This window comes from Anopheles funestus, chromosome 2RL (assembly GCF_943734845.2).
Source record: "Anopheles funestus chromosome 2RL, idAnoFuneDA-416_04, whole genome shotgun sequence".
NCBI classification, from domain to species: domain Eukaryota; kingdom Metazoa; phylum Arthropoda; class Insecta; order Diptera; family Culicidae; genus Anopheles; species Anopheles funestus.
Genome location: NC_064598.1, coordinates 11838071 through 11850120, shown reverse-complemented (window position 1 = coordinate 11850120; position 12050 = coordinate 11838071). Strand labels below are relative to the sequence as shown.

General features: G+C 38.0%; 1 long non-coding RNA gene across 1 annotated transcript in view; it reads left to right on the top strand.

The window, feature by feature from the left end:
- LOC125765999 (uncharacterized) overlaps positions 1–11213 on the top strand; it is a 50188-nt gene extending 38975 nt beyond the window's left edge. The window contains exon 3 of the long non-coding RNA XR_007418643.1: positions 10756–11213. This is a non-coding gene — a long non-coding RNA (uncharacterized LOC125765999). The remainder of the gene's footprint in view (positions 1–10755) is intronic.
- Positions 11214–12050: the final 837 nt, after the last annotated feature.

Below are 12050 nucleotides of genomic sequence, written 5' to 3'. Positions count from 1 at the left end.
GACATCAGTGTTTTTTATTGCTTTTAATAGTAAAAGAAAGGAGAACAGGATATAATGAAACAGTTGATAAAATAAGATTTAATAGAATTATCAAACAGACAAATAACCATTTTTAAAATAATCATCTCCACAGAAAGAAGAGAAATTATTTCTGATCTCTTTTTTCTTGAATGTATAATTTTATCTTTACTACCTACAGTGTGGTGACACGGATGTGACACTTTGAGTTATTACTTTATGCAAGCATAATGTAATTCCTCTGATGGTGGTCAGATGCTTCACCGTCGGTGTAGGAGAAAGTGAACAGAATACGCATGAGAGCAAGATGCCACTCTGGTGCAAGATCATCAGCCACTAAAGGTAGCGCCGCTCTAATCGACCATATTGTGCTCTAGCGTAATTGACATCGTAACGAGTGCAATCAGTAAAAAAGGCCAGTTTGAGATGAAAAATGACGAACGCCATCAACCATCCGGTTCCCAGTCAACAGGATATTCTGGATTGTTGGATGTTCTTGTGGACACCTAAACGATCGTTGAAAAATTGATGCATTTTTGTGTGTGTAAAATTTTACAACAAAAAACCCAATTAACATAACCAAACCGCTTTTTTTATGAGTCGTTTGTAATGTTGATGAGTTTTAGCGAGACTTTTATTACTATACCGTCATGTATAATATGATTGTGTACCAAAAACGGAAAAAACACCGAATGTTTGGAAAGCGATCGATTCCACTATTATTGCTCTTGTTATGGTTCCGAATGGAACCTCTTCCGTGGCAATTATGTTTGAACATTATTCGGCAGAATCGTACGCGAAACGTTTCGCATGAGGAACAATTTCCTTCCTTTATCCTACCGCTATCCGCAAGGAAGGACTGTTGAAACGTGAAGTCATTAAAAAACACCGTTAAAAAACCAGAATCAAAACCCGGCACGTCCCAATAACCATTACGAAATTAGTCGGCACCTTTTTCACAGGATGGGCACCGTTTCGGCACGTTCGGATCAGATCTAACTCTCCGGACCAATGCTATTTTTTTTACAGCCATCTATAAAAACGAGGATGCCTTCCTCTGTCCATACGAAATTAGACTCGTTACTGTCCTTCCATAATAAAAAAAAAAAAACGACAAACATCCTTCCACTCTGGTGAGTGAGTGGCGGTGTCGAATACCTTTTTTCCTCCGTACATTCAACGATACCTTTGTTGTGCAATGTATTAGATGGCCATTTGTAAAATGTTCCTTTTTAACAAGAATTTATCCGTCCTAAAACAAAACCAAAAAGGATTCAATTAAAAGGTTGTTTCGAATATTTATACGATCGTTTCATATTTGTTGAGATCTGCAAACGAAACGAATTTAGAAGTGTTGTGCCTAATGGATCTTTTCAGAAGAGTCATTTATATGACTATCTACAGTGAGTTGATTCTCAAATCTGGAGACGAATCTCAAAAGATTCAGTAACTCTAAAAAATTACAAGATGTCGTAGATGGTAGCGGCATCGCGGTCTTCACACGTCTGGACCGGAACCAAATCCCTTTTGGGCCGCAGTACTTTACGCAGGACTGATTATACAGCTATATATAAATAAAATTAAAGATGAAGAGAAATGATAGGTCATAAAAGAAGTACTTTATCTAGGAATAAAATAGTCTCCTGTTTATAAGCTATTTTAATTACAACTTATGTCACCTTTCCCAAGCAATAATCTTTCAAAGAGTTTGACACCCCTGATTCATAACAAAACATTCGCAGCTAATTAAACTAACCGCAAAGCTTAAATTGCTGCTTGCTAATCGAAATTCTACAACATTACACAGCAAATATTCTTTACAATGCGGTTTTCGTTGCATTTTGTTGTAAATGCATGTGTTTGACGAGAACAATGGCGTTTATTTTTAAGATCTTCACTCGCGGAAATGGTATGTCGCTTTGTCGTATATGTTTTGTTCGCTCACAGAGTTAACGATGCACGATATTGGATGCATTGGAACGTTTAAACACACTTGAAGGGTCTTTCTCGACCAACCCTTCCCACCCCTCATTCCCTAAAGTATGATTAATTCCGAATCAATTGAACTTCATTTTCACCTGCCCGCGTTTAATGTGCCGTTTTTGGCCCGATACATCGCTACACAATAAGTGTACATTAAAAGGTTTTATTGCCGGTCAATTTATTCATTATCGTTCGAACAGCACTTCACAGAAAATGAACTCACCCTGTACGGTTAGCAGCAGAACAAACGATCGTGATAAAAAAAACTCACACACACACACACAAAATTGCGTCACGAAATGATGAAATCGGTGGATCAATTTCGAATCAATTGACCGGACAAAAGAGATTGCGGTTTTGGGTTTACAAGAAAAAAAACGAATACAACCACTTCAAACCTGTTTCGCAAACACGCTTGAAGGAACGTTTATCGTATGCACTTCATTACAATTGAAGCTGGAGATAATTTTTGGAGTTTTTTTTTCGGAAATTGCTTGTATATAACACGCATACACTCTGCCGACAGTGTCGTTATAAGCGAAATGGTCGAATAAATGTGATGGTTTGCAATCATTTTATCACATTATTTCTCACCCGCTTTTCCACCTGTTTCCAGCTCCATCATGCTTCGTCCATCGCCGGTGGTGAGAAAAGTGAGCGTATTCCGTTTAATAATTTGTTACACTAAATATGATTGGGGAAAGAGAAGAAAAAAAAACAACAACGCTACAAACGAAAGATCAATCACGGGAAAAATGTTAAACAAAAAAAAATGGGAAAAATTATCAAAACAATCAACCAAACAAAGGCGGAAGTGCTGTTGGGTGCGGTATTTTATCAAATGCGTTAACGAAACCTGTTGCTTCAAACAAATAAGCGCTAATGGTGCAACAGGCTGGAGAAGCTGTCGGTACCGCATTATGTAAGGCTGTAGCATACTTTCAGCGATACTTTTGCTTATTTCCGTCACTATCTGTACTGTACACCAGCGCGCCATGTACATCGCGATGGTACTCACGATTCGAGCATTACGCACGAGTGATGATCACACATGCGGTTGCATGTGGCTGGCCGCAATACCAAACCGAACCGGTGGACCCCGAGCACAGATCCCGAAAACCGCCGAGATCTGGACACACTCAAAAACCTGCTTCAATCACTGCTGTACCGATGGCGGAATGAGTGGACCCGTCTGGTTCATGTCCGGTTTCAGTGGGATGCTTTAAAAAAAAAAAGCTTCACAAAAACACATTCGAAACTCCATCCGAAAAGGAACGCGCGGTAAGTTGTATTGGAAACTCGAGATGGTAGCCGGGGGAATTCGTTTCGAAGAAAGTGTTTTCGCCATTCGGACGGATGCGCGACGGCCTCGACAAGGCTTTCTTGAATGTCTCAGGCATGTTTTTTTTTGTTTTGCGCCTTTTCATTTTATTTTTTTGCGTTCCAATCGCTATTTATGTCGGCAAGGGTACGCGTCACATTGGCCGTCGGTCGGTGAAGTGGACGGTGGTGATGGTGGAGGACTTAAATTTCGCTTCGATGACGGATGTCGGGATGGAACCACTGTCTGTAGGCGGCAGAGGGAGGCAAATGCCATAATGTCGCAAGCATGCCCGAGGTGCCATTTCGTCTCGAGCGCCGATAAATAACGATAATGGAACTTTTCCCATTTCTTTTTATTAGCGTCATCGCTAATTTATTTAACTGACAAAACAACCACCGAACAACATTTACATTCCAAGATTGGTTTCGCAGATTTCGGACACCTTCGCCACTGTTGTTGCCGTTGTGCCCGCGTGGTTCGGCAATTACTTTGTGGGAATGTTCATTAGAATAATTCATTCATTTATTTTGCTACCTTATCAGCGGTATTGCAGCGCACCCGGGTCTTTTTTTTTTTGGGTGGTTTGGTGCAAAACTTACCCTCCCCGAAAAAAAAAGATGGCGCAACTCATTTCTATTACGATCGGAACGTGAGCTTAGACATTCGGGTTTCGCTCACCAAATGGAACAAACATTCGCCCCCCTCCCCCTTTCCGTCTCTCTCTCCCCGAGTGGGGAAGAAGAATCCCAACACCTTCCTCAGGTTGCAGTGAAATTAAATTAAAAAAAAAACTTTTTGGCATTTCCACCGGATGGGTTATGATCTGTTCCTACCTTTTGCAGCACAGATCTCGAAAACAACTAAAACTTACGTAATTTATTCATTAAAAAGTGCACTTTTTCCCTCTTCCACTGGCCAACCATGGCGGCATGGAAGCAGGCACGCGATGATTATTTGGTCGCGGAAAAGCCTCGGCTTCCGATTTTCCCATCAGCAGCCGACACTTTTGGAACAGTGGAACCTCACTGTTTAGGTGAGCTGATTCGGGAACACCGTCGCAAACAGGGGAGCGATGGTGGTATTTGAATTTCTAATGCCAACAAAGCTGATGAGATTGGCTTTTCCGCTTCGGTTCGCAAGATTTGACGAATGACCCAGCACACCCAGTGGTTTGTGCTGCTGCGGTGTACGTGTATGTGCCGTGGCATAATTTAGAATGCGAATCAGTGTGGCAGCTGAGACATTAAAACCCTGCCATCGAAACTGGACCGCAGGACACTCATCAACGACATTAGGGCGGCACAAATATCTTCCATCTGGATATCGTTGGTAGAGTGAGAATGGTTGCTCCAGAGACTAAGGCAAACGACGGGCTTCTTCCTATCAAACAGCAGAAGCTTTTAATGTACATTCAAAATGGCGTAACAAAGCAAAAGGCCAGATATCTCGTATCACCCTTTTTTCATTTGTTACGCATCTCAAGGCAACAGGACAAATGAAGAACCTTGCACAGTACCTTCCTTCCTTTTTCTTGTAATATTTGTTATCCATTGCTCCACCGGGTGCTCTAGCTGGAAATAAAGGAAAACCATTATCTAATGATTTCGATCGACACGTTGAGAAACGGTCGCCGTTCCAAAGAGGGTATTAAAAACAGACAAGCTGTATAGAAGGTAGAATTTACCAAACGAATGTAGGAAACATTTGAACGGAGCTCATTTTTATAATGCTCTTAACCACAGTCAATGTCAATTTCGGGCAAAATACGGTACATAGGCAGAAAGTGATTACATTTGAGCGAGAGTTTGATTACCGTTTGCTAGTAAACATGTACGCAAAAGGTCCCGATGTAGGACACTGAATAATACCATTATCGTTACAGGTTACAATAACAGAACTGACTGATGGTAGGCAGATATTTTCTTCCTTTTAAGGGATTCCTAACTGGTCCATTTCAACAGTACCACTACTAAATCATAATCGGTAGTTAGGGCAGTAAAATCCAATTGCTTGAAAGGAACAGTCGCAAATGCAATTCCACCCTTAATAGAGAGGTGATTAAAGTTCACAGACTTGAGTCTTGAGTAAAGATGCGAATTTTCCTAAGAGAATTCAACTTTAAACTTTAAAAACTGAACCTCAAACAAAAAAAGGAACTCCACGAAGAGATGTGTAGATGAAGTAAGTACCATTTTTTAAATGTATTCTCTCAACTAGATCCTGACCATTAAGGCTTCACAACCTAGTCCGAGGAATTCAATTGCAAACACTCGTTATGCTTTATTCGTTATTCGACGACAACAAGAGAACAAAAAAACACAACGAATTACCACTGCCGCGAAAAACGGCATCTTTAAAGACACTGTTTTTAATGAAAAAGTGACCTATTTACACGCTTCGGCTTCAAGTCGTTTCCGGTTGCCTGCTGCGTTACTACCTGCCTGTAGGACGAAGAGAAAAAAACCCCAGGAATATCCGTGAGGGGTATTTGCTGGAAGAGATGGGATGGACTGTGAGATATTTTCTTCCAGCTCGAGGATCATCAGGAAAAGTGGTCCCTTTTCAACTTACTTAGTGTCGTCTCATTAGGTGTAAGAGCGGAAACCGGAGCAACAACACGCAAAAAATAGTACATTTTGCACCGACAGTAGAATAGAAGAATGGTCATTCGCAGGGGGGGGGGGGGGGAGATAGGTCGGTGACGAAGGGAAGAGCGGGTAAGGTGACGCAGGTTATGCGGCGTGTTTATCACTAATGTTCCACTGGTTGAATTCCGTTACATTAGCGACCAGACTTTACCACCTGTTCGTTACGCGTTTCTCAAGACACCGTCGCGCACTTTTTCGCGTAACGCAAAGATTCGTTAGAAATTACATTTTATTTATTATGTCATTAGGGTGCTTTTCACCTGCAGAAGCACATTGTCGGCTAAGATAGGGCAATGCAGTTTCACACCGCACGTTCTTGGGTGGTTGTCATGCTAGCGTTTGATAAAATATAATTCCCATTACTTTAAGAAAATAAGATTTTTGTGCTTTTTTGTAAGGTTTAGCTGAGTCAGATGGAAGTGCACAAATAAGCTAGGTTGGTCTTAAAATTATTGAGTCTTTGAAAACACTTGAATTTCTTACGTTTCTGGGCAAATTTGTAATGACTTTAAATAGTGTTAGAATCAGTTTCATGAATCTTATTACATCTTTCAACTAAATTGGTGACTGTGAATCTCTCTTCAAAAGAATAATCAATCTTCAAAGATTTAACTCGTTAGCTGTAAATAAAGCCCGAGATGCCTGGTCAAAATCTCTTGAAGTTGTAAGAGTTGATATGAATTTATTGTGAATTATAATTCCTTAGTAATTCATTATTATTTGAGGATTGATGAACCATTCTTTGAGAGTCGAATTGTAATTAGAACGACTCTTCACTGAAGATTCACATGAATGACTCTTTTCATGCTACTTTTAGTAGAAATAATTCTACGCATTATTTTAACCAAAAAGGAGCAGAAACATCACACAACACTTGTTGAGTTTGAATTAAGTATTGAAAGTAGCACTTGGAAATACCACTTTCACACGCTTTAAGCAAACAAATCACAATGCGTGTTTAAACACTTGTTTCATTGTGCATCGTGTCCGATATCCATAACGATCAGTCGGCTTCTGTGCATATTAACTGCAACTTGCGTTAATGTCTCATCGGCTATAACATCAGGCACGTTTTGCATTACCAGTCGGTCACGCCATAAGACATCAGCAATGCAGATGATACAACATTGCACCATTTCGGCGAACCGTTGATCACAGTGTCGATCGTTTTATCATTGCAAGCGTGACACACTCGCGGGATTCACGCATTACGCAACACGAACCGAGCTGCTCAATTCCCAAACCTAAAATCGATTGACTTTTGCACACCGTACCGGTTCCACAGTGCTAATTTCTTCCACCTTATTGATCCGCTTGCAGCGTGGTTTTTACCGATGGCGATGAGCGAATCGGAGCAGACGTGACCAAATGAGTAACGGAGTCGTATGTAACGCATGCTAACTCGATGCACCGGTGCCGGTATGTCGAGCATAATGGAGCACATGTAATCGACCGGTTGCGTTTCGTTAGAGTTGCTTTGGCTGTGAGGTTGTACTCGTTAAGTATGAGTTGAAGTTTGAGGATGAGTTGAAGACTTCTTTATTTTTTCACTTTTACTAAGGAATACGATTTGTAATCAGATTTCTTTATGATCTTATGTTTTGAACGAACTGAAGTAAAACCAAAGAAATTTCACACAAAACATGTCACTAAAATGTTATTAAAGTTCACAACAGACAGCCGACAGAAAACGGATGTAGAAATTGCGACAAATCGACAACAGGTGAACTTCGCAATAGATTATCTTTAAAACTGTCACCATACAAAAAAAAGAAAGAGAAATCATAAAAACTGAAACGAAATCGTATAAAAAATTCGATGATATCTTATACGCATTCACCATGGCACTGAGGAACCAAGAAAAAAAAATCATACGAAAGTGAAAAGCGTTTAAAATTGCCAAAAATTCATCGAATCGTGCTGGTTGGGCTGATGCTTTCGCGAAATCTCGTGAGAGAGCTTAGGTTAGGTTCGCGTTTTTGTTTGCCAGACTTCCACTAACGCTACCGGCCAGCTGCAAGGCAACCATGGCCCATGTTCTATCCCACGATCGCCCACGAAGCAAATAAAACCACACCCAACACACCGGGTCACATAGATCCGTGACCAGATTCCAACGGGTATCATTGCCCACATTGCATCATTACGTCCGGCACTAGCTCAAAAGGTTGGCAGATGCTTTTGTCTTTGCAGGGTTTTTTTTGTGAGTTGGCGCAAAATAAATCCTTTACCGGCCACACTGCAATTAGTTCCCACGAAGCTTTAAGTAAACTTTTGCCTTATTTCTGCTTAAGTTGCTGGGCTGTATAATGTTGACATTGTATCACATTTACTCCGAACGGGGCTGAACTTGAAACCTTGAAAGTTTGCGATGTAAAAGTTGTAAATCATTTCATAAACTTTTTTTTGAGTAGGATAAAAGGGTGCGAGAACTAGAATGTAAAGCTAATATAAACGAGCAATTAAGTAATAATCACCGCTAAAACATACTGAACGTTTCATGCGAATGTTTAGATTGCTGTACAGATCTGAAACTTTTTCGACACTTATCGAAGCGTGAAACAGTGTCATGGACAACTACTTCAAGATAAATAATTAGTATGTACAATATGCCACTAGTCGTAACACTAGACATAAATGAGAGGAGCAGAAAATATTCTCAGAAATTTGTAAATCTATTTTACTCTGTACTATTAACTTGAGGCAAATAAGTAAAACATTCTAGTCATCATTAATTATTCATGTTTCCTAAATAAAAATCAACACTAAAACTTGTTTTGACAACAGATAAGATAAACCAGATGTCGCTTGGTTTTGAAAAGTTTTTGTTTTACATTTTTTCTTCCAGCTTGTACGACGCTTTGTTTCGGCACATCTTCCACCAACAAACAAAAAAAAAACACTTCCGGGAGTACATGTACCATTTACGCAAAAATATGCTCCCCTCTCACCGCCGTATCGGAATGTGCGACTTATGATGGCGGGCAGTGAAATTTGCACACCTCCGACACATTGTTTACCATTTCTGTCCGATGGTGCACGACACGCACAGCCTCCGTCCACACCCCGTATGCTAATGAGCACCGTTGGACCGTTGGACTAAATGTGTGAGGATCGCACACACTTAACAGGTCACCCCCGATGGACCCCCGTGGCGCACGCCCCACACGACTTCCCTTTAGACGGTTATGAACAGCCGACGATGATGATGATGATGATGAACGCGATAATACTGTTTTGCCCGATGAATGACGGATGAAGCGCGATGACGTGAGCCTGTGCGTTAAAATATTCATCGCAGGGCGACCGAACGCATCTCAAGGCGGGCCTCGGGATCGGGGTCAATTGGATGGAAACGGAATTTAGGATATCCTGGAGTTTTGTTCCGATTGATTGTTATAGGCTAATGAATCAGCCTTGCTAAAGCCGCCCGGAACATGATCTGCATTCGAAAGCGTATTTAACGACACATCGTAAAGAACTAGCGGCAACGGCTTGGGCGAGTTGATTTGCATATCATTTATTGGCTTCCAATAAGGTGACGGCATTCAAGCACCAGTGGTGCATCTTTTCGCAGCTCATCATTACGAGACGGACGGAATATTTAAGCAAATTTGTATAAAGGTTTCTTAATTTACGCGCAGAAGCGAAGGGTAAAGAGTCAATTAGTTACTTCTTTCTTGAATTAAAAAAAACAAATTTCTCAATTTTTACTTAATTAACACTAATCTGATACGTAGATTGTTTCTTGATAAGCTGATCGTATTAGAGATGTGCAACGTGAGTAAGACTGAGATAGTGATTTGAAACGTTGTATGGAACGAGTTTCGTTCACTCGCCACTACTACACTACACTTACTATTTTTTATTCTTTTTTTGTTTAAAGCATTATTTGAGTGAAAAGGAATCAATTTCAACAAATTGGCATTAAAATAAATCAATTAAGAAAATTTTGCAAAACTACTCAAAAAAAACTAAGGCTATAGCTTTAGAAAATTTTCAAATTTTTAGAATTTTGTTATTTTTTAATATTTTTTATTCTTTTTTTCATTTAAAGCATTATTTGAATAAAAAGAAAAATATTTTAACCAATTGACATTAAAATAAATCAATTTGTTAATTTTTGCAAAATTATTAAAAAAAAACTAAGGCTATAGCCTTAGGAAATTTTCACATTTTTAGAATTTTTTATTTTTTTATTATTTTTTATTCTTTTTTTAATTTCAAGCATTATTTGAGTGAAAAGAAACTTATTGCAACAATTTCGCCTTAAAATAAAACAAATTTTTAAATTTTGCTAAGTTTCTCAAAAAATGGCAAGGGGTAAGCCTTATGAAAATTTCGAGTTGAAAATATTTTTTTTGTTTTTTTATTATTTTTTAATTCTTTTTTTAATTTGAAGCATTATTTGAGTGAAAAGAAACTTATTGCAACAATTTCGCCTTAAAATAAAACTAATTTTTAAATTTTGCTAAATTGCTCAAAAAAATGGCAAGGGGTAAGCCTTATGAAATTTTCGAGTTGAAATTTTTTTTTTGTTATTTTTTATTCTTTTCTTCTTTTATAGCATTATTTGAATGAAAAGAAACTTATTGCAACAAATTCGCATTGAAATATATCACATTTAAAAATTTTGCTGAATTGCTCAAAAATGAGGAAAATTTTACATTTTCTCGAACAGGGTATGGAACTTGGTTCCTCGAATAACTTCTGGCACAGACATCTGAGGGCATAGCCGTCCAAGAAGAAAATGTAGCCATTGGTACCATCTATCGACCACAGGTTAAAGATTGGCGATCCGTTGGATACCGACCGAGTTATAGGCAAAAGTTGGTGCAAAAATGAAGAAAATTTTACATTTTCTCAAACAGGGTATGGAACTTGGTTCCTCGAATAACTTCTGGCACAGATATCTGAGGGCATTTCCGTCCAAGAAGAAAATGTAGCCATTGGTACCATCTATCGACCACAGGTTAAAGATTGGCGATCCGTTGGATACCGATCGAGTTATAGGCAAAACTTGGCGCAAAAATGAAGAAAATTTTACATTTTCTCAAACAGGGTAAGGAACTTGGTTCCTCGAATAACTTCTGGCACAGATATCTGAGGGCATTTCCGTCCAAGAAGAAAATGTAGCCATTGGTGCCATCTACCGACCACAGGTTAAAGATTGGCGATCCGTTGGATACCGACCGAGTTATAGGCAAAACTTGGTGCAAAAATGAGCCTTATGAAATTTTCAAATTGTTAAATTTTTTTATTTTTTTTATAATTTTTCATTCTTTTTTTTTGTTTAAAACATTATTTGAGTGAAAAGAAACTTATTGCAACCAATTGGCTTTAAAATATATCAATTTAAATTTTTTTGCAAAATTTCCCGAAAAAAACGTAAGGGGTAAGCCTTATGAAATTTTCGAGGTGAAAATATTTTTTTTATTTTTTTGTTATTTTTTATTCTTTTCTTCTTTTAAAGCATTATTTGAGTGAAAAGAAACTTATTGCAACAATTTCACCTTAAAATAAAACAAATTTTTAAATTTTGCGAAATTGCTCAAAAAAATGGCAAGGGGTAAGCCTTATGAAATTTTCGAGTTGAAATTTTTTTTTTGTTATTTTTTATTCTTTTCTTCTTTTAAAGCATTATTTGAGTGAAAAGAAACTTATTGCAGCATTAAAATATATCACATTTAAAAATTTTGCAAAATTACTCAAAAAAAATATAATGATATAGCCTTAGGAAATTTTCAAATTTTTCTTTATTTTTTTTTATTTTTTATTCTTTTCTTTATATAAAGCACTATTTGAGTGAAATGAAACTTATTTAAACCAATTTGCATTAAAATAAATCAATTTATAAAATTGTTCAAAATTACTTAAAAAAATGATAAGGCCTTTCAAATTTTAAAATTTTTAATTTTTTTTTAATTTTTTATAACTTTTTTATTCTTCTCTTTATTTATAGCATCTCTTAGTTGACTCACTTAAAAAGTTGTTATTCTCATCTCTATGATCGAATAATGGTAAATCTAATTTTACACCGTAACTTTCATCAGGTCAAATCACATAACCGCAACATT